The sequence below is a fragment of the Muntiacus reevesi genome, chromosome 2 (assembly GCF_963930625.1).
Source record: "Muntiacus reevesi chromosome 2, mMunRee1.1, whole genome shotgun sequence".
Lineage (NCBI taxonomy): Eukaryota > Metazoa > Chordata > Mammalia > Artiodactyla > Cervidae > Muntiacus > Muntiacus reevesi.
Window position 1 is genome coordinate 256,162,251 of NC_089250.1, and position 24,039 is coordinate 256,186,289.

The 24,039-nt window shown below is 44.7% G+C and overlaps 1 protein-coding gene across 1 annotated transcript in view; it reads left to right on the top strand.

Moving 5' to 3' along the window:
- CHST8 (carbohydrate sulfotransferase 8) overlaps window positions 1–24,039 on the top strand; it is a 142,221-nt gene that overhangs the window by 37,975 nt on the left and 80,207 nt on the right. The window lies entirely within an intron of this gene.

The following is a 24,039-nucleotide window of genomic DNA, read 5'->3' on the forward strand; positions in this document are numbered from 1 at the left end:
TGTTCTTTCTTAGGATTCACTTCAGTTCAGTCTCTCAATCATGTCTCTTTGCAACCCCAGTGACTACAGCATGCCAGGCTTCCCATCCATTACCAACTCCCGGAGCTTGCTCAAACTCACATCCATCGAATTGGTGATGCCATCCAACCATCTCATCCTCTGTCGTCCCCTTCTCCTCCCACCTTCAATCTTTCCCAGCATCAGGGTCTTTTCCAGTGAGTTAGTTCTTCACATCAGGTGGCTGAACTATTGGAGTTTTAGCTTCAGCATCCGTCCTTCTAATGAATATTCAAGACTGATTTCCTTTACGACTGACTAGTTTGATCTCCCTGCAGTCCAAGGGACTCTCAAGAGTCTTCTCCAACACCACAGTTCAAAAGCATCAATTCTTTGGTGCTCAGCTTTCTTTATAGTCCAACTCTCACATCCACACATGACAACTGGAAAAACCATAGCTTTGACTAGATGGACTTTTGTTGACAAAGTAATGTCTTTGCATTTTAATATGCTCTCTGGGTTGGTCATAGCTTTTCTTCCAAAGAACGTCTTTTAATTTCATGGCTGCAGTCACCATCTACAGTGATTTTGGAGCCCCCCAGAATAAAGTGTCTCACTGTTTTCATTGTTTCCCCATCTATTGCCATGAAGTGATGGGACTGGATGCCGTGATCTTAGTTTTCTGAATGTTGAGTTTTTTTTAATTAATTTATTTTTAATTGAAGGATAATTGCTTTACAGAATTTTGCTGTTTTCTGTCAAACCTCAACATGAATCAGCCATAGGTGTACATATATCCCTTCTGTTTTGAACCTCCCTCCCATCTCCCTCCCCATCCCACCCCTCTAGGTTGATACAGAGCCCCTGTTTGAGTTTCCAGAGACTTACAGCAAATTCCCATTGGCTATTTATTTTATATATGGTAATGTAAGTTTCCATGTTACTCTTTCTGTACATCTCACCCTCTCCTCCCCTCTCCCCATGTCCACAAATCTATTCTCTATGTCTGTTTCTCCATTGTTGCCCTGTAAATAAGTTCTTTAGTACCATTTTTCTAGATTCCGTATATATGTGTTAGAATACAGTATTTATCGTTTTATTTTCTGACTCACTTCACTCTGTATAATAGGTTCTAGGTTCATCTACCTTATTAGAACTGACTCAAATGTATTCCTTTTTATGACTGAGTAATATTCCATTGTGTATATGTACCACAACTTCTGTCAATGGACATCTAGGTTGCTTCCATGTTCTAGTTATTGTAAATAGTGCTGCAGTGAACAATGTGATATATGTTTCTCTTTAAATTTTGGTTTCCTCAGGGTATATGCCTAGGAGTGAGATTGCTGGGTCATATGGTGGTTTTATTCCTAGTTTTTTAAGGGATCTCCATACCGTCTTCCATAGTGGCTGTATCAATTTACATTCCCACCAATAGTGCAAGAGTGTTCCCTTTCCTCCATACCCTCTCCAACATTTGCTGTTTGTAGACTTTTTGATGGGGGCCATTCTAACTGGTATGAGGTGATATCTCATTGTAGTTTTGATTTGTATTTCTCTAATAATAAGCAATATTGAGCATCTTTTCATGTGTTTGTTAGCCATGAATGTTGAGTTTCAAACCAACTTTTTCACTCTCTTCTTTCACTTTCATCAAGAGGCTCTTTAGTTCTTCTTCGCTTTTAAGGATGGTGTCATCTGCATATCTGAGGTTATTGATATTTCTCCCAGCAATCTTGATTCCAGCTTGTGCTTCTTCCAGCCCAGTGTTTCTCATGATGTACTCTGCATATATGTTTAATAAGCAGGGTGAGAATATAAGCCTTGACACACTCCCTTCCCGATTTGGAACCAGTCTGTTGTTCCATGTCCAGTTCTAATTGTTGCTTCTCCACCTACATACAGATTTCTCAGGAGGCAGATCAGGTGGTCTGGTATTCCCATCTCTTTCAGAATTTTCCACAGTTTATTGTGATCCACACAGTCAAAGGCTTGAAGTAGTCAATAAAGGAGAAGTAGATGTTTTCCTAGAATTATCTCACTTTTTCTATGACCCAACACATGTTGGCAGTTTGATCTCTGGTTCCTCTGGCTTTTCTAAATCCAGCTTGAACATCTGGAAGTTCACGGTTCACATACTGTTGAAGCCTGGCTTGGAGAATTTTGAGCATTACTTTCCTAGCGTGTGAGATGAGTGCAATTGTACGGTAGTTTGAACATTCTTTGGCATTGTCTTTCTTTGGGATTGGGATGAAAACTGACCTTTTCCAGTCCTGTGGCCACTGCTGAGTTTTCCAAATTTGCTGGCACATTGAGTGCAGCACTTTAGCAGCAGCATCTTTTAGGATTTGGAATAACTCAGCTGGAATTCCATCACCTCCACTAGCTTTGTTCATAGTGATGCTTCCTAAGGCCTACTTGACTTCACATTCCAGGATGTCTGGCTCTAGGTGAGTGATCACACCATCGTGGTTTATCTGGATCATAAAGATCTTTTTTGTATAGTTCTTTGTATTCTTGCCACCTCATCTTAATATCTTCTGCTTCTGTTAGGTCCATGCCATTTCTGTCCTTTATTGTGCCCATCTTTGCGTGAAATGTTCCCTTGGTATCTCTGATTTTCTGAAAGAGATCTCTAGTCTTTCCATTCTGTTGTTTTCCTCTATTTCTTTGCATTGATCACTGAGGAAGGCTTTCTTATCTCTCCTTGCTATTCTTTGGAACTCTGCATTCAAATGGATATATCTTTTCTTTTCTCCTTTGCCTTTAGCTTCTCTTCTTTTCTCAGCTATTTGTAAGGCCTCCTCAGAGAACCATTTTGCTGTTTCTTTTTCTTGTTGATGGTCTTGATCCCTGCCTCCTGTACAATGTCACAAACCTCCATCCATAGTTCTTCAGACACTCTGTCTATCAGATCTAATCCCTTGAATCTATTTGTTACTTCCACTGTATAATCGTAAGATATTTGATTTAGCTCATACCTGAGTGGTCTAGTGGTTTTCCCTAATTTCCTCAATTTAAGTCTGAATTTTGCAATAAGGAATTCATGATCTGAGCCACAGTCAGCTCCTGGTCTTGTTTTTGCTGACTGTATAGAGCATCGCCATCTTTGACTGCAAAGAATATAATCAGTCTGATTTTGGTATTGACCGTCTGGTGATTTCCATGTGTTGAGTTGTCTCTTGTGTTGTTGGAAGAGGGTGTTTGCTTTGACCAGTGAGTTCTCTTGGCAAAACTCTGTTAGCCTTTGGCCTGCTTCATTTTATACTCCAGGGCCAAATTTGCCTGTTACTCCAGGTATCTTAAGATTGTTACTTCAGTTCTTAGGATTGCTTTGGCTATTTGTTGTCTTTTATGGTGTTATTTAGCATTATTTTGCTATTTCTGTGAAAAATGTCATTGAAATTTTGATAGAGATTGCCTTCAGTCTGTAGATTGCTTTAGGTAGTATTTTAACAATATTAATTCTTTCAGTCCTTGAACATGGAATATCTTTCCATTTATTCGTGTCTTTTTCAATTTCTTATGTTTACCTGTATAAGTTTTCAGTATACAGGTCTTTCACGTGTTTGGTTAAACTAACTTATTCTATTTTTGATGTAATTATATAGAATTGTTTTTCCTAATTTCTCTTTCTAATAGTCCCTTTTTAGTATATAGAAATGCAACAGATTTTTATGTATTAATTTTGTACCCTGCAACTTTACTAGATCTGTTTATTAGTTCTGACAGCTTTTGATGAGTCTTTAAGGTTTTCTATATATAATACATCATCTGTAGATAGTGACTGTTTTACTTATTCCTTCCCAATTTGCATGCCTTTTATTTATTTATTCATTTTTTTTTGCCTGTTTTTTGTGGCTAGGACTTCTAATACTATGTTGAATAAAAGTAGTGAGAGTAGGCATCCTTGCCTTTTTCCTGATCTTAGAGGAAAAACTTTCAGATTTTCACCACAAAGTGTGATGCTAACTGTGAGCTTCTCATATATGGCCTTTATTATGTTGAGGTATGTTCTCTCTATACTCATTTTGTTGAGAGTTTTTAATAATAAATAGATGTTGAATTTTGTCAAATGCTTTTTACTTGTCTATTGAGATGAGCAAATTATTTTTATCTTCCATTTTTTAATGTGGTTTATTACACTGATTTGCAGGCATTAAACCATCCTTGCTTTCTTGGAATAAATTCCATTTGATCATGATATATGATTCTTTTAACGTATTGTGGAATTCGGTATGGTAATGTTTCATTGAGGAATTTTGGATCTGTGTTCACCAGAGCTATGGGTCTGTAGTTTTCTTTTCCTGTGGCATCTTTGTCTGGTTTTTGTATCAGAGCGATGTTAGCCTTGGATTTGGAAGAGTTCCTTCCTCTTTTGTCTTTTGGAAGAGTTTCAGAAGGATTGGTGTTAATTCTTGTTTGAATGTTTGGTAGAATTCACCAGAAGGAGTGTTGTCTTGTCCTAGACTCTTGTTTGTTAGGAGGTTTTTGGTTACTGATTCAGTGTTCTTACTAATAATTAGTCTGTTCAGATTTTCCTTTAATTAACTGATAAATTTAATTTTTGGCTGTGCTGAGTCTTTTTTATTTTTTTTTTATTTTATTTTTTCAGTGGGTTTTGTCATACATTGATATGAATCAGCCATAGAGTTACACATATTCCCCACCCCGGTCCCCCCTCCCACCTCCCTCTCCACCCGATTCCTCTGGGTCTTCGCAGCCCACCAGGCCCGAGCACTTGACTCATGCATCCCATCTGGGCTGGTGATCTGTTTCACCACAGATGATATACATGCTGTTCTTTTGAAACATCCCACCCTCACCTTCTCCCACAGAGTTCAAAAGTCTGTTCTGTACTTCTGCGTCTCTTCTGTGCTGAGTCTTCATTGCTGCCCATGGGCTTCCTCCAGTTGTGACAAGCGGGGGCCACTCTCTAGTTGCGGTGTGTGGGTTTCTTGTTGTGGTGGCTTCTTTTGTTGCAGAGCTCGGGCTTTAGAGTGAACGGGCGTCAGCAGTTGTGGCACGTGGGCTCTGGAGCACTGGCTCAGTAGCTGTGGCCCACAGGCTCAGTTGCCCCTCTGCATGTAGAATCTTCTCAGAGCAGGAATCAAACCCATGTGCCCTGAATTGGCAGGCGGATTTGTAACCACCAGGGAAGATCTGTTCAGATTTTCTCTTTCATCATGATTAAGTCTTGACAAGTTGTATATTTCTAGAAATTTATCAGTTTTTTTCTAGGTCCTCAAATGTGTTGATGTGTAATTGTTTATAGTAGTCTCTTCTGATCTTTTGTATTTCTATGGTATCAGTTGTATTGTTTTCTCTTTCATTTCTGATTTTATTTATTTGAGTCATCTCTGTTTTTTTTTTTTTTTTTTTTTTTGGTAGATCTAGCTAAAGGTTGTCCATTTTGTTCATCTTTCCAAAGAACCAGTTTTTAGTTTCATTGATCTTTTCTACTGTTTTTTTAATCTCTGTTTCATTAATTAAAAAAATATATTTGTTTATTTTGTGTCTTCGTCTGGTCTTAGTTGTGGCATGGAGCATCTTTCATTGCAGCTTGAGGGCTCCAGAGTACATGAACCCGGTATTTGCGATATGCAGGCTTCTCTCTAGTTATGGAGCATGGACTTAGTTGCCCTGTGGCATGTGGGAACTTAGTTTCATGACCAGGAATTGAACCCATGTCCCCTGCATTTGAAGGTGAATTCTTAACCACCCGACCTCCAGGGACGTCCCATATTTCATTCATTTCTTCTCTAATCTTTTCTATTTCCTTCCTTCTACTAACTTTGGGTTTCATTTGTACTTTCTCTAATTCCTTGAGGTATGAAGTTAGGTTGTTTATTTGAGATTTTTCTTTATTTTTGAGTAGGCATTTATTGCCATCAACCGCTTCTGGGAATCCCATAAATTTTGATATGCTCCATTTCCATCTGTTTCAAGTATTTTTAAAATTCATTTTTTATTTTTTTTGACCCTTTGGTTGTTCAGTAGCATGTTGTTTAATCTCCACATATTTGTGAGTTTTCCAGTTTACTTCATGTAATTGATTTCTATTTTCATAACATGATGGTGAGAAAAGATGCTTGATATGATTTTAATCCTCTTAACTTTATTAAGACTTATTTTGTGGCTGACATATAATCTACCTTGGAAAATGTTTCATAAGCACTTGAGAACAGTTTGTAACCTGTTACTTTTGGATGAAATGTTCTGTAAACATACTTAACAAAGTCTGTATTATCTAATATGTCTTTTAAGGCCAATGTTTCCTTATCAATTTTCTGTCTGAATGATCTATTCATTGATAAAAAATAGGGTATTAAAGTCCTCTACTATTATTGTCTTGCTATCTCTTTCTTCAGGTCCGATAATATTTGCTTTATATATTTAGCTGCTCCTATGTTGGGTACATTAATGTTTACAAATGTTATATCTTCTTGTTTGATTGACCCCTTTATCTGTAGTACCTTTCTTTGTCTCTTATTACAGTCCTTGTTTTAAAGTCTGTTTTGTGTGATGTATAACTATTCAAGCTTTCTTTTGGTTTCCATTTGCATGGATTATCTTTTCCCACCCTACACTTTCAATCTACTTGTATTCCTACATTCAAAGTGAGTCTCTTATAGGCAGCATATAGATGAGTCTGTTGTTGTATCTATCTCCTTTCTATGTCTTTTTTTTTTTTGGCCACACCACATGTTATGTGGGATCTTAGTTCCCGACCAAGGATCAAACCCTCACCCCCTGCATTGGAAGCACAGAGTCTTAACCTCTGGACCACCAGAGAATTCTCTCTATGTCTTTCAATTGGAGAAGTTAGTTCATATACATTTAAAGTAATCATCGATAGTTATGTGCTTATTCTTTGTTTTCTGGCTGTTTTATAGTGCTTCTCTGCTCCTATCTTCTCTTGCCTTCTTTGTGATTTGATGACTTTCTTTAGAGGTATGCTCATATTCCTTTCTCTTTATCTTTTACGTATTTACTATAAGTTTTTGCTTTGTGTGTACCATGAGGCTTACGCATAACAACGTACAGCTGTAATGGTCTATTTTAAGTTGGTAACAACTTAAGTTTGATCCCACTGCAAAGCTTAACATTATTCCTCCCCCATTCCCCATGTTTTATGGTTCTGATGTCACATTTTGCATCTTTTTATCTGGTGTATCCCTTAACTAATTGTTGTGATCACAGTTGTTTTTACTACTTTTGTCTTTTAACCTTCATACTAGTTTCATAAATGATTAAAGTTCATTGAGTGGGTATTTTTCTGAAAGGGACCTCAAACATGCCAAAGTCAGCCTCATGGGCTATGCGTGTGTGCACTCCTAGGTTTGTACATACCGAGGCTAGACCACATAGGTGCAGCCAACATCACTTAGCCTTGAAGAGTGGAGTTTGTAGAGGAAGAGTGAATGGTGCATTCATTGTGTCTGTGTCCCGGCAGACACCAGCCAGCCTTGTGTGGATGTTGCCCAGAGACTCTTTTCCTGGTTCTGGGCTTGATTGTGGGAAGGGCAGAGGGAGAAACATCGGAGAAAGCCTTAACGCAGCGCCCAAGTGGAATTTCCTCCCCTGCTGAAAGTTAGATCCGATTCACACCCTCGCACAGCCTGAAGGCTGGTGCCGGCTCTGTTTGATAACATCACAGCAAACGGCCGCCTTGTCTCTATTTTGGTTCTTGCCACTGCTGCTTCTCTCTGCACCTTTCAAGAAGCGTTCCTTTCCTTCTGGAAGGCTGGGATGCCAAGCTCCCCCAGCGCCTTCCCATTTTGGTAAATTAAGGGACAAGTGGTGCCAAATTGTTCTCGTCTCTTTCACGAAACTATTCGTAACCAGCTTATTTTCTTTTCCTCCATTGAGTGAGCACGTTAAAACTAAAATTAAATCATTACCCAAAGCACAGAAAACGATCCCCTTCATAATTACATCCTCTTAATTGGCATCTGAAGACCCAGCTCATTTTTATGCTTGCCAGAAAATGTCTCAGGCATATTTAACATTTTTTTTTTTAAGGTTTAAAGGTCAACAAGAATATCTTACCTTAATTTGACAAGCGTGCAAGAAATAATGCAAGACTGGTTTATGTTCAGGTAATGCACAAGGAAATCTATAAATCAGGCTGGGGGAATATGAGATGATGCCATATCGGAACCATCTGCCTTCATTCTCAGAAGAATCAATACCACGAAGAAAACACCAAAGATGTAGTGATTTATGCCTTTGTGTTGGCGGAGAAATAGTGGCCATTTTTAGAGTCACCTCATATCATCTTAAAACAACAGGGCCTGAGGGGAAGAACAAGAGTGGCCATAACCCTGCATGTGTCAGAGAGCAAATGTGACACTTGGTTTTTAATTGTCTCGGCTTGAGAAAGGATGATTCTGAGGTCCCTCCATGCCCCTGACTCTGCCCCCCTCTGCTATTGTATGTGGGAAGGTTGCCATGAGTGTTGAGATGTGGAAGGGAATTAACTAAATTGCATCTGAGTGTTGCCAGGGGATAGAGGCTTAGAGCTTGGGGACCCTGGGTTTTCTGTACTAGGCATACTGCTTAAACCTCTGCCTCTCTTTTTTAAAAAACTTTTCATTTTATTTTGGAGTATAGTTGATTAACAATGTTGTGATTGTTTTAGGTGTATAGCAAAGTGATTCAATTATACATATACATATATCTATTCTTTTTCCAATTCTTTCCCCACTTGTTGTTGATGTTCAGTCAGTAAGTCATTTCTGACTCTTTGCAACCCCATGGACTGCAACACGCCAGGATCTTCTGTCCTCCAGTATCTCCCAGAGTTTCCTCAAATTCATGTCCATTGAATTGGTGATGCCATCCAACCGTCGCATCCTCTGTCACCCCCTTGTCCTTTTGCCTTCAGTCTTTCTCAGCATCAAGGTCTTTTCCAATGAGTTGGCTCTTCACATCAGGTGGCCAAAGTATTGGAGCTTCTGCTTCAGCATGAGCCCTTCCAATGAATATTCAGGATCAATTTCCTTTAGAATTGACTGGTTTGATCTCCTTGCAGTCCAAAGGACTCTCAAAGGTCTTTCCCATTTAGGTTGTTACGTAATCCTGAGCAGAGTTGCTGGTGCTATGCAGTAGGTCCTTGGTGGTTACCGCTGCCTTCCTCGTGAGAGCCTTTGCTGGTTGAGAGAACACACAGCCTTGGGGAACTCCACCCTCCAGCGTGATGGATGTGGGGCTTGGCCCTGACCAAGATGGGAAGAGGCACTGTGGCTTTGTGGGGGAGGGAAAGAAGGTCTCTGAGCAATTAGGGTTTGGAAAAACAAGTGGTATTGTTTCACCACCTTCCCCAGAGGGTCGGCAGTAGTAATTCTCCAGGGGGATAGGAGGAAGAGGGACAGGCAGATGAAGCTCCAGCAGGTGTATCAGTATCTGGGGAGGGAGAGGAGGATTTGAAAGGCTTGAAATAGAATATTTTGTCATTGGAGAGGTGTTTTGTGGAGCTGGTTCAAAGTATAAAATTAGGTTTTCATAATCAAGCCATAGAAAGGAAAGCTTCTCTCAATTCTCCTGGCAGGTGGGACTCTGGAATTTTGAGTGAAAGAGATTCTGAGCTTTTGCTCTCTGACACTTGTGTTATGTATATTGTTGGCTGTTATTGTGTGTTTATGTTGCCAATGTGTACTGTAGTTCCCATTACACATCATAAACATATGCACTTTCCGTTTTACAGTGATGATATGCTTTGGGGAAAAGTTTGATTTTTGTTTTTACTAAAGAGCAGCAGAAAAAAGGGACTGTGAGGTTGTTACATCTTCAGTTCTATCCTTTCCAAGACTTGAAATTGGTCCTAACACTACACAAGCTGGAAGTCAAAGTAAAATCATTTCCATCACCACAGTGCACTGTGTTCACCATTTTTTATGCAAAACAAACCCACAGCTGCATTCCTGCTTCTTGGAGCCTGTGTGTGGATGGGTGCCTGGCCTACCCCACCACCCTCTGCCTGCTGGCCCTGGAGGTCACACTGCCATCTGCCAATCAAATTGAGCATCAGGTTTTGCTTTCTGTGGCTCTCTCTGAGGCAGAGCTAATGATAATGATGCATGAGGTTTATATCACGGGTAGATTTATCTGTAGTGCAAAGATGAGGTGCACCTTCCTTGAGGCATTGGCAAATTCTGGGCAGTCATGCCAAACCACCCTCATAGCTTAAAATGTTGGGCCAAGATCACATGAAATTTATTCTAAAGCCTGTGGGTCTAATTTTTCCCTGCAAAACGTCATTCTCTGCTTCACATGAAAGAAACTAGCATTATCAGGATCTTGTCACCAACCTGTACAAAACTCTTGCACACTTCAAGGATACAGATTCTCGCCTTTTAGAAACTCCCATAAAATCTACATTGAGGGCAGCCAGACCTCGCCTTAGTGAAGAAGCTGAAAACATAGCCTGGAGGAAATCCATTACAAGGGTGGCAGGCTAAAAGTTTTGCAAAAGGTCAGATCTATTATTTGGCTATTAGTTGTGATGAATGGGTGATAAAGGAAACCATACATACACCTAGGTGTGTGTGATCCATGGCTCGGGAGCCAATCTGAGAGGAAATGCTGTTTTTCTAAGCCTTGGGGACTACCAATAGAATTGATGATGTCTCTGAACTGGAGTCAAATTTCTTCGAAGTAAATGAGCCGAATTGGAAAATAATATTAGACTTCCATTAGGGGTGTTCTTGTAATGCCAAATTCAAGCAAAGGACTGTGTGTGTGTGTGTGTGTGTGTGTGTGTGTGTCTGTGTGTGTCTGTGTCTGTGTCTGTGTGTGGATACAAGGGAAAGCCTCATAAATATTTTCAGAATATACTCCATCATTCTCTGCCAAGTGTCAGCGTTTGCCAATTTTTAAAGAAGACTTCAACCTTGCTAGCAAAATAATTAATTTTGTAAAAAAAATATAAAACACCTCACAACAACCAGAAACACCCACCCAATACATTGGACGCTGTGCTGTTTCCTTAATTCTGTGAAAATTTGCATGTCAAAGAATTTGGATTGCCCACTGGGTTTTGTAGGTCTGAACTGAAATTGTCAAAAGCGCTTGGTGAATAAATGGGCTGAAGGTAAACGTTACTGTATTTGGGGGCTTTCCAAGTGACTCAGTGCTAAAGAATCTGCCAGTCAATGCAGGAGACCTGGATTCTACCCCTGTGTCGGGAAGATCCCCTGGAGGAGGAGGTGGCAACCCACTCCAGTATCCTTGCCTGGAAAATCCCATGGACAGAGGAGCCTTGCGGGCTACAGTCCAGAAGGTTGCAAAGAGTCGGACAAGACTGAACGACTGAGCGTATTATATTCTTAATCATCAGGGAAAAGACCAACTGCATTGAACTTACGAAATTGATCATTCTGAAGTTTTCGGCACAGTCAGCAGACATGATTGAAATAGTTTTGCAAACACAGAACTTCAGAATAAATATCAACCCCATTGCTTGTCGTGACACATGCTAGTAGAGGTAGCCCAAGGCCAGCACAGGCTGCAGAGGCGTAGTGCTTGGAATGGCTGCTCATTTTCCCTTCTTGATGAAGTGCTCGAGGGCCAGTTTCATGGAAGCCCTTTCCAGAAACGTCACATTTTTCTGTAGGTCTGCCTATAGCCTTAGTCCCTGAGACATTTCTCAGAGACCCCTGTTGGAAGCTTCCACAGCTCCCATTTCTTGCTGATACTCAGGCTTTGCTAGAAGGAGTTGTTTCTTTGGGTCCAGGCTGATGGATTTGCCTGGTAAGAAGCACTGTTGGGGATCTCTGTTTGTCTTTCCCAAAGCAGCCACTAACATGAGCACTCTCTGTGTGCCAGGCCCTTCTCTAAGAGCATCACCTTTATTGCCCATTTAGTCCTTATAACAATTTGGGGAGGCAACCATTATTAGCCCCATTTTGCAGATGAGAAAACTGAGGCATGGGGAACTTAAGTCACTTGCTCAGGGGCTACAGAATTGATGAGTGATGGAGCTGGGATTTGGATCCAAGCAACCTGACCACTCCAGGCCTTCTCAGTCATCACTGTACATCTCATTATCTCATTTCCATTTTGCTCACATATACCAGACAGCTGAGTTTCCTGCACTGCTGGGTATGAAAACCAGCAGTTTTGAGGTTTTGCTGGCTTGAGGTGAAGAGTAACTTACAGTTTTTTTCAGGATCCAGAATACTCACATGAGAAAAGCTCAGCAAGTGGACCTGAGACACACAGTGATATCCGAGCATCAAAGTAAAAACATGTAATTTTCAACATCCTAATAAAGCTGTCTTCCAAAAGTGCCAATTCTCCTGAGAATGGCAGACATGGATTTTCATGTTGCAGCTGAAATTTCTCACCTGGATTATTATGATTGCCTGTTGCTTGTTTCTGCCCTTGCCTACCTACCTACATGGCCAGAGGGGTCCTGCTGAAATCAAGTCAGATAATGTCTTTCTTCTCTCCCCAGCTCATTGAGTCAAGGCCAGCATCCTTTCAGTGGTCCATGTGTGCTAAGTCGCTTCAGTCGTGTCTGACTCTTTGCGACTCTGTGGACCATAGCCTGCCAGGGTCCTCTGTCCATAGGATTCTCCAGACAAAAATACTGGAGTGGGTTGCCATACCCTCCTCCAGGGGATCTTCCTGACCCAGGGATTGAACCTGTGTCTCTTATGTCTCCTGCACTGGCAAGCAGGTTCTTTACCACTGGTGCCACCTGGGAGGCCCTCAGTGGTCCATGATTGGCTCTTTATTACTTCTTTTACCTTATCTCATTTCACCTTTGTTATGTTCCCTTTTCCCAACACACTGGGTGTCAGGAATGCTCCCACCCCAGGGCCTTTGCACAGGCTGTTCCCTAGATATCTGCATGGTTCAAATGCCGCCTCTCAATGAAACCTCCACTCACATGCTTAGGTCTTGAGACTACCTGTAGCCTCCAACCCTCCTATGCCCTTCACCCTGCTATTTTACTTTTCTCCATAGCATTTATCACGCTCTCGTATTATTTGTAATTTACTAATTTATTATTTTGGTAGCACTATCTCTTTCCTCTGTGTGTGTGTGTGTGTGTGTGTGTGTCTGTGTCTGTGTCTGTGTCTGTGTGTCTGTCTCTCTGTCTGTCTGTGTTAGTCACTCAGTCATCTCCAACTCTTCTAAGACCCCATGGACTATATCCCACCAGGCTCCCCTGTCCGTGGGATTTTCCAGTCAAGAATACTGGAATGGGTTGCCATTTCCTTCTCCAGGCGATCTTCCCTACCCAGAGATCGAACCCAGGTCTCCTGCATTGCAGGCAGATTCTTTACCATCTGAGCCACCAGGGAAGCCCTGATTGGAATGTGATTCTATAAGGGCAGGATCTTTGTCTGTTTTATTCACCAGTAGATCCCTGTTGCCTAGAACGGTGCCAAGCACATTGTAGGTGCTCGTTAAGTATTTATTACATATGTGGTTGCCTCTAGAGGGAAGGGAGGGGTTAAGCAGTGGGAAGGAATACAAAAGAGGCTCCAAATATTGGTAATTGTATTATTCTTTAAGTTGAGGGTAGGTATACTGGTTGTTCTATTATTTTAATATATTTTTTGTCTGTCTGAAATGTTTCACAATGAATTTTCAAGAATCAAACTGGGTCAAAAGGTAAGATTTATGTATGGTTTGTACTAGTGGGCTGGTCCCCTTCCCCATCCAAATGAATTACTTCTGTGTACCATCCTGTGTCGGTGGCTAGAAGTTCAGGTTCTTGTTGTTGTTCAGTGGCTAAGTTGTGTCCGCCGCTGTGTGACCCTGTGGACTGGAGCACGCCTCGATTCCCTGTCCTTCACCATCTCCCAGAGCGTGTTCCAACTCCTGTCCGTTGAGTTGGTGATGCCATCCAACTATCTCGTCCTCTGTCGTCCCCTTCTCCCTCCTTCACTCTTTTCCAGCATCAGGGTCTTTTCTAATGAGCACCAGGCTCTTTGTATCAGGTGGCCAAAGTATTGGAGCTTCAACTTCAGCTTCTTAGGGAGATGCATTTGTAACTGGGGGATGTGGAGGTGAGACAGGCTGGGACCTGAGATCTGGGACCCTTACAGTGGTTGCACCTGGCCAAATATCTCCCGGAGCAACAAAATTCAAGGAAATGATAAGTGACTAAAACTAATTGTGTGCTTGTGAAACTGGGGCAAATTATGAACAGCAAGATACTAGAAGACCAAAAAACCCAACTGCCACTCTGAAGATCCAGGAGCAAAAGCAGAGTACTCTGCATGCCCCTGCACACAACATCACCAAAGGAGTGGGCAAACCACCTAAGCCACCCCTCTGGCCTGACCCCTGAACCCACCCCTACCCTCACCCTGTATAAGGAAACAGCTTGCTCTCCCTCGCTGCAGCAGGGGCCCCAGAAAAGCCTTGTGTGAATTTCTTGTCTGGTCTTATCAGTTTCTATTGATTGAGGAAAGCCAAGAACCCTGGTCAGTAACAGAGGGACAGAAGGAGAAGGTGGGGCCGGGGCTCTGACCATCAGAGCAGCTCGACTTGGAGGGCGGGCGAATTGAAGGGACCCTGAGCTGACTTGCAGAGCTGCCCATCAAAGCATGTTGGGGACAGCTGAGAAACAAGAGTAAGGCTGAACTGGGCCAGCTTCCAGAAGCAGGATTCTGAGGGGGTAAGGGGTGTGTCTGATGGCCCTTGGCAGAAGGACTCAGAGGAGAGACGGAAAGAGGAATGATGTTTCCTGAGCCACCGGGAAGGTGGAAAGGGCTGAGTTCAGGCACCTGGTGAAAAGCTCGGATGGGGGCTCCTCTGGGTTGAGATTGACCTGAGTGGGACAGAACTCAGATCTCGACTCTGTGACTTCCTGTGGTCCCGTAAGATCCCCAAATCCACAAAAGGAGAGCCAGTCTCTGAGAGCCAACTGTGTAGACACTCTGATGGCCACGGCCGGTGGTCTACAGGTGAGGAGGGCTGGTCACAGTCAGGAGGACAGATCCTGTCCTCATGCTCCATGGGCAGCTTCCCAGGTGTTGACCAATGCCTCTGGAAAGTACAGTTCCTTCAAAGGAGCGCCATTGATGAGGCAGGGCGGAAAACAAGCAGTGGCGATCGTGACGAGTGAATATTCATTTGGCAGTGTGAGAGAACACGTGGAGATTATGCCTGCGGTGACCGGCTGGGCAGGGTCAGTTCAGGACACAAGGTGGACCAGATGTCCACAGGGGCTGAGGTTCAGGGGTCAGAGGGGGAGAGAGAGCCAGAGGATGACTGGGACCACGAGGTTGCCGTGTCACTCCACTCACAGCTCTCCAGATGCTGGCTGAAACTGGGGCTGATGGAGTGCTTCTGGGATGTTGCGGGGGTGGGGGTGGGTATCCTATCTGAGGCCTCTGTCTTCAGACAGATCACTCACTGCACAGTGGCCCCCGGGACTGGGGACATCTCTGTGCACGGAGGGGGATTAAGGGCCATTGCACATGCAGTTGCTGGGAGAGAGAAGTGGTCTGCTGAGCCTCCCTCCATCCAAGGGTCCCGCCACCCTCTTGGACACATTGAGGGGAGGGACTTCGATGAGATCCAGCTGAAATGATCTCTAGTCTCTAGTTGCACACATGAGGACTCGAACCAGAGCGGCTGTGAGATTTGGGAACCAGGGTCCTGTGTTGTGGTCCTCTTTGCCCTGGGATAGGTGGATGGATGTTTGGATTCACCCACATCACTTTGGGAGCCCTGGTCCTGGAAGCTTCCTTGACAGAGGTGAGAGATCATCACTGCTGGTCTGGGAGGTCAGCAGCCCTGTCAGCTTGTTGCCAGGTGTACGGTCACCTAGGTGCAGCCCTCCTCTCCCCCCCAGCCCCAATTAACCATCTGTTGGAGCTGCCACCGACATGGGGGAGGGACTCAGTTCCACTCCTCTATGCAGGCTGCTCAGCTAATGAGGGGGTTTGTGAAATTTTTAATTATGGCTTCCGTGCCTGGCTTAATTATTTGCATATGGCTTTTACAAGTGAGAAGAGGACGCCTGCGTGCAGCGTGTCTCCTCAACCCCACGTTTGACTTTAATTAAAGGCAGAACCTGAGGTCTTTCCATCGCTAATGATCGTGGAAAATTAGCTTCCAATTCCCAGGGGTCGCCAGAGTGATGCACCCTGAGGCGGAAGGAGAACGGAGTGGGGGGAGAGAGGCACCCCACAGATGGCAGATGGTCCTGCTGGGCTGCCACCCCTGAGTGCTCCCCACCCCCACCCCCCAGGCCCAGCCTCTCATCGCTTTCCCTCTGGGCCCTACAGAAAAGGGAGCCTTGTTCTCCTCTGCCAGGGAGGGCGCTTGACCCCAGGCAGCGGTCGGGGTGGAGGAGCACCACTGAGCTTGGAGTGAGGGCTGCTGCGGTCATTGTCTAGGTGCTGGGAACGGCCTGGGCTGCAGCTGGACTGCTCCCAGCTGGTGACCGCAGGGCAGGGAGGTGAGAGGTTCTGGATCCCACACACATTGGCACACACATGCACACACATCCACGCATGTGTCTACTCAGGCACATATTCATCCAGGCACACGTACATGGGCCTTCACCCACTCCATCCATAGGCCAGAGTCACAGAGACAGATCTGCCTGTTCACACATGTGTGGGCACACATGTAGTCACAGAAGCATTCGTGCATGAGTGAGGGCCCTCTTCCTCACTCTTGTGGTCCCTCAAGCTCTCACTGTGTCTCAGATGTCTGCTTGGGAGCCAGTGGGCCAGTGTTGCAGGCAGGGTGTGGCTTCCGGAGGGCTCCTGAGAGCAGCAGAGCAGCCCCGATCACCCCCCTTCCTCTGCCCCTGCCCCCGGCTGATACAGGTCTGTGCTGGTGTGTGTCTGGAATGTGCCTTCCTTGGTCACAGGCAGGGTTGATTCCAGGGTCAGCAGGAGGAATGGTGGAGAGCATGTCCTTTGAACTTAGCCCTGAATTCAAATCTGACCACCAGTTCCTAGCAGTGTGGCCTTGGGTAAGTTACTCAGCCTCTCTGTTCCCTCGTCATTAAAATAGGGGTATAGTTGTTCACACAGCTTTTGTGTGGAACAGAGGAGATACCTGTGCAGTGAACTCAGTGGCCAGTTCCAGGTCACCCCTCCCCCCACCTCTTGTTCCCTAGTCTTTGAGTTTGGGAGGGACTCAACCCACCCTCACCTCCTGGGAGGGCAGTTCCACCTCCACTGGTTCCAGGAGACCCAGGCCTGCATCCACCAGCAGAGGGCATTCCCCCAGCCCCAGAGGTGTCATCAGCTCAAAGTTCAGTTGGGGATAGGACTTTCTCTGTCCTGTTGTGATGAGGATGGCTGCAAGCTGGACCATGGTTCAGCCATCATACAACCATGAAGGAGACATCTGAGGATAAAACCTGTGTCTCAGGGACGCTTACAGCGCTTGTAGAGGAGTAGAGCCCCAGGAAGGACCCGAGTCCTGGTGACACCGTGAAACTTTGAGATTCCCACCAAGCTGGGGTTTTCTATTATTCACCTCCAAACATGTGCTGGTTGTCACAGGGATCATGGCAAATGCTGAGCCTGACACTGCACACAATTGATGGCAACCGCTGAACCAGGCGAGAGCCGGTCTCCTGGCAACACCCCAGCTCCTCCCTCTCCCACCGAGGATGCTGCCCTGTAGGTGAGGGCTGAGCCTTCTGCCACAGGGGCATATTCCTTTGTTGAGGTTGCCGTAACAGAATACCATGGGTTGGGGGTGCTTAAACAACCCAAACATGCTGTCTCAGTTCTGGAGTCCAGACGTCTGAGATCAAAGTGGTTCCCTTTGAGGATGGTGAGGAGGAGTCTGTTCTAGGCCTCTGGGGGATTGCCTGCAGTCTTTGGCATCCCCTTGGCTTGTGAATCTCTGCCTTTATCCTCTCAGTGTATCTCTTCATGTGCATGTCTGTGTCCATATTTCCCCTTTTTAAGGAACATCAGTCCTGTTAGATTAGAGGTGCACCCTCCTCCAGTGTGACCTCTTTCTAATTCATTACCTTTGCAATGACCTTCTTTTCAAATAAGGTCATATTTTGAGGTACTGGGGATTAGGACTTCAACCCGTGATTGGGGGTGGGGGGAGGGACACCATCCAATACAGAACAGGCACATTCGAATGTGAATGTGTGTGTGTGCCGCTACTCGGCGGGGATCCTGGGTCATGACTCCCCTGTGCCAGCGCAGTGACTGTCCTCCAGGCAGAGACAGATGCCCTGAGCTGGAAGCCCCTGTTTCTGCCTGAGTGCCATCCAGTTACAGAGCTGTAGGAAGCCACTCCTGACCAGTGGGGCTGCTGCAGCTTTGCTCCAATGTGACTGACTCATAAGCTTTTTCTCCCCTTAGCTGATCTTGCACAAAATTCCTTGAACTGTTAGGCATCATTTTTATCCCAGTGATCAGGTACTTTTCTTTAATCCAGGCTTTGCCTTTCATGGCATGGGCAGCAGTAGTGGAGCCCAGGCCAAATCCAACTTGAATATGGGTTTTTTATTGGCTCAAGTCTATTTTTAAAATGTACATTGCTTGCCAATTGAAGAATCAGCAAATTTCAAGTTAAAAATCCCAAGTTTACAAACAGGAAAATCTGAAGATTTGATCCACTGCCAATGGTCATTTTAAAAAGAATTTTCATATTGAAATTTCATATGATTATTTGACCCTAAGGACTGTAGCTGACCAGGCTCCTCTGTTCATGGGACTCTCTAGGCAAGAATGCTGGAGTGGGTTGCCATACCTCCCTTCAGGGGATCTTCCCAACCCAGGGATAGAACCCAGTTCTCCTGCATTACAGGCAGACTCTTTACTATCTGAGCCATCAGGAAAGCCTGTTTTAGGAAATGGGCTGCTTTAAGCAAAGCTTCACTGAAGATCATCGATTGGCCAGTCTGAGTCTCATATCATAAAAATATGTATTTGCACCTGTGTCTTCCTGTTTTTAGCAACCTGTACAGAGTCAGGACTCAAATGCCCCTTCACGTGCAGAGTGGTACAGGGCAAAACATGGGGCCTGTGTGGATACCATTCTGCTTTCAGATATTCCCAGTTCACTGGGTGTTGCCCACCATTCCAGCCTGTCGAGCATGGCATGTCCAGGGTTGTAAAGGTTTAACCCTTTCCTGCCTGTGTCCTTGAGACCAAGAGATGAGGACATCCATGACTCAAGACTTCAGAAAAGAGGTTACAGGCTCAGGGAGGGAAAAGCCAGACCCATCCCCACCCCCTACCCTTGCCTTGTTGGTTGTCCGAGATAAGCAAAAAAGTCAGCAGAACCATTTGGAGAAAGGGGCAAGGTCAACCATAGGGACCATCTGCCCCACAGGGAAAGGACAGGGACCCAGCAGCCCACTCCACGTGCCCTGGGCCTCTTTCCTTCCCCCCAGAACAGCATCTATCACAGCAGGAATCTTCACAAAGAGGCTTATGCTGTCAGTCTCCCGGAGACTGACTTCCTGGTTGAGAAGACTGAAGCTCAGAAATGTAAAATGATGATGCCCAAAGTCTCCCAGGGAGAAAATTTAATGTTAAGTAGCAGACACTTAGGAGTCCAGTGATCTTTTCTCTACACTAACTTCTCACTGTTAACGTGTGTTGGAGGAAAGCCCGGGGCCTCTTTAAAACACACAAGGCAGATGCCTTACCTGGCCTGGGGGCTGTCAGGAAATGGTAAGGTATGAGACTTGATACTCACAGGTCTGTGGGACACGCTGAGACATTTATACTTGGACCACAGGGGAACTGGGAGCGCTCAGATGGTTTTTAAACAGGGAAGGACAGCAAATGCAATACAGGGACTGGGGTGGAGATAGGGAGCTGTCCATGACCCCAGTGCTGAATCAGCCACCCCGAGAGGCTGGAAAACATAGGACAGGTGCAGGGTACCAAGTCTACAGTTGGATGTAGGGGGAAAAGGAAAGGAGTGGAGGTTGGTCCTAATTTTATAGTTTTCCAGCAGTCTGTGATTGAGGGGGAGGAGACTTGAAATACGGGAAGTCAAGTGGAGGGAGAAGTGAAGCAGAAAGAAGCTCATGAAGAAAGGCATGAGGCTCCTACCTCATGCATAGCCACTCATTAGAACTTCCAGGTCACTCACAGTCTTGGCCCCTTCCTGAGAACCTGAGAGACAGACCCGTTTCTCCACACAACAATCAGGACAGAGCCAATAGACTTGATTGTTCTGCCATATTCTTAGTCTTTGAGCCCTCAGGTTGGAAGGAGCCAGCCTGTTCTGAGAAATCCAGGGACCGTCATACTGGATTAATAAAAATCAAGAATGTGGTGGTCAGCTCTGGAGCCAGCTCAGAAAAGCCAGCCTGGTCCCACAGGACACCCAGGGCACACCTGCCAGGCTCCACATGACCTCAACTTCAAAAGGACTCAGCTGGCCCTAGTGTACAAGCATTCCTTCCCTTCCTCCCTCCTCTTCCTAACCTTTCATCACTCACCACACGTTGCCCAAATACGTCCTCTGTGCCAGGCACTTTTGGCAGCTGGGAACACAAAGGCAAGTCCTCTGGGGGCAGCACAGGGAGAGGGATTCCCTGGAAGGAAGCCAGCCCTTCTTGCCATTCTCTCTTCCTCTGGAGTCTGTGGATTGCCATTTGCAACTTGGCAGCGGCTGCACCCTGCCAGGGGCCAGGGCATTCTGGGTTTACTCATACACTCCTTTCTGTCCATATTATACCCCAACTCTCAATTTTGAGAAGTAAATATGCAATTTTTTCCTCCCTGTAATTTTCCCTGCTGTGGCTGTTGGATGTCAGAGCAGCTGGAAAATGTGAACAGCTCAGTGCTTTCTAAAAGTAAAAGGAGGCCGCGCAGCTTCATACATCGTCTGCTGCTCTTGGCAAGATCCGACAGCTCTGCTGGGAGGGGAGATGCTCTCCAGGCTGTACTGTCAGGGGAACTTTTAACCCAAATAATCCACGTCCCTGCCTCCCATTAGCAATGAGATAATTGCCAAAAAGTAAATGTGTGTGTGTGCGCGCGCACAGGCACGTGTGTGTGTGTTGCAGTGATGTTAGTAGAGGTGAAATGAAGGTATCTGCTTACGCAGTCAAACTTTCTGCATGTTCCTCAGGAGACTTTCAAACCCTCCTGTCTCATAACTGAAGGTCAGGACAGTCTGATCTATGCTTTTGTTTGGAAGAAGCGAGTCAAAGAGATTGAGGGTGGTTTATTTACTGTGTAACCTTGACAGTGTTTAGTCTCTCTGGGTCTTAATTTTACCATTTGTAAAACAGAGCAGAGGACTTGGAGATATGTCTCCTCGAGCCCCTTCCAAGAAGGACTTACTGGCCACCCATGGGACAGAGGGGTCAGCTGTAAGCTCCCTAAGGATCTGCAGGAAACGGCCTCATCCCACGTCATGCCCTTCCCCAGGCACCCTGCATCCAGCTACTGAATCAGGTGGAAGCATACAGGCACAGCCCTTTCTGCCGGCTGCTGGGCACTCTGACAGGCGACACCCACTCCTGAGCTCCCATCCAGGCTTTGTCGGACCTGCGTCCCTGACCGACTTCTCCTTCTACTCACTTCCCCTTCCTCCCCTTTCTCTTCATAGATATTGATCCTTGATAGCATCTTGCACCCCAAACTCTAGCTCAGCCTCTCCTTACAGAAAACCAATCCTGCGACAAACAGGGATAAAGATTTCCACTTCGAGAGGTTATTGTGTGAAAGCTAAATGGAATGTTTATGTAGTACCCAGCATAATGCCTGGAACATTAACAGAGCATGACAAATGCCTTTTCCTTTTCTCTTAAAAGCTGTGACACCCAGAAAGAGAAGAATGAATATCTTATACTAAAGCGTATATGGAATCTAGAAAGACGGTACTGATGAACTTGTTTGCAGTGCAGCAGTGGAGACACAGACATAGAAAACAGACTTACAGACACGGGAAATGGGGTAGGAAGGAGATGGTGGGATGTATGAAGAGGGTAACAGGGAAACATGTTACTGTATGTAAAATAGATGTGCTTAATCTCTCAGTCACGTCTGACTCTTTGCAACCCCATGGACTATAGCCTGCCAGGCTCCTCTGTCCCTGGAATTTTCCAGGCAAGAATACTGGAGTGGGTTGCCATTTCCTACTCCAGGGGACCTTCCTGACCCAGGGATCAAACCCAGGTCTCCTGCATCACAGGCTGATTCTTTACCATCTGAGTTACCAGGGAAGCCCAAGAATACTGGAGTGGATAGCCTATCCCTTCTCCAAGGGATCTTCCCGACCCAGGAACTGAACCTGGGCCTCCTGCATTAGCAGGCAGATTCTTCACCATCTGAGCTACCAGGGAAGCCCCAACAGGCTGAGGACAGGCCCCGCTGGGATAAAATAGATAGCCAATGGAAATTTGCTCTATGACTCAGGGAACTCAAACCAGGGCTCTGTAACAACCTAGAGGAGGTAGGGAGGTTCAAGAAGGAGGGGACATAAGTATACCTATGGCTGATTCATGTTGATGTTTGGCAGAAACCAACACAATACTGTAAAGCAATTATCCTTCAATTAAACATAAATAAATTTTTTAAAACTAAAAAAAAAAAATGATGCTAAGTCCCATTCCAGGCCTTGCAAAGCAGTTGTTCATAGTCTGTGCTCTGTAATACCGTTTTGGATAAAGTCCAGAGGGAGAAGTGGCCCTGAAAGTTCCTTCAAGCTGCTAAGTTTGAGGACCTGGCAGAGGACTCTGGAGCCAGCCTTGTCCCTGTGAAGCTCATTATCCATGGATCACATCAGCCCTCTTCAAGGTTCCTCACTGAAAAGAAATTGAGCATGCAAATACTCTTTTATCATAATCACCACGTATCCACAGGGTAATTCATAAAAGAGCTGGAAATATATTGAAATTCAATATTGTTTTAGTCCAAATCAATATTAATAATTGTTTGCATTTTTAAAGTGCAATTTGCAATTGAAAAATGCACAAAGATCAACCAGTAGTTGCTAACACATCAAATTTTCCTGTTAAAGGCATATTCCCTTACCTTTAAAGTGTTTCTTGTACAACAGAGGATGGCGCTGATCCATGAAAATGTTATCTATTATTTACATGCACAACATTAGAATTTGGCTTCCATTATGCATGAGCTGAAAGGCCAGTAACTTTCAAGTGCTTGATTTTTTAAATTACACCTCTTATTTTGAAATAATTATAGATTAACATATGGTTGTAAGAAGTAATACAGAGAAAATACTGTGTACCCTTTATCCTTTTTCCCCCAATAATAATGTCTTGTAAAACTACAGTGTAGTATCCCAGTAAGAATGTTGACATAGATACAGTCAAAATAGAGGGCGTTTCTATCACCACAAGGATGCCTCTTGTTGCCCTTTTACATTCTTTAAAAATTAAAGATTTCTAAATGACAACAGTGACCATGAATATGGTGGGACTTAAATCATTAGCCCTGTTTAGACTTTTAGACTTCTTCCTTAAAATGATTTTTATCATTAAATGAGGCACTGTCCCAGCTGGACTTGATGGGTTCAAACATAGAGCAGTGGTCACCTAAGTAGAGTGGACCCAGGAGGGACTCGCCTCAATCAGGCAAGCCTCAGGGAAGCATGACTGTGGACAGAAAGAAACTGAGAACATATTTTCCAGTTTGACACTTGCATGAGGGTCCTTTGTCCTTTACAATAAGGATAAGATTATCTTGAAGGGAAACAGTTTGGCAGCTTTGGTCCATAGAGACTCAGCATTGACCCAGATTTGTGGCAAGGGGCAGTCAGCAGGTGTGGGTGAGGGAGACCTCGCCAGATGCCACCTGCTCTGCCTGGAAGTGGCCTCATGCACATAAAATTCACAAGATGTCTTTCTGTTCTCCAAGATGTGTTAGTCACACCCTAGAGCTGCAAGGAACTTGGAAACTCATCTACAGTGCATATTTTGGATGCAGCTTGATTCCAAGATTAGGCAAAGCAAGCCCTAAGGGTCAACAGTTAAATTGGAGGGACAGCCAGGCCCAGAACCTGGGCTCCCTGCTCTGAACCTTGCTTGCATCCCATGACACTGGCCACTTGTGGGGGAGGGGGCTGCCTGGGTTTGTAAACCCATTTCCT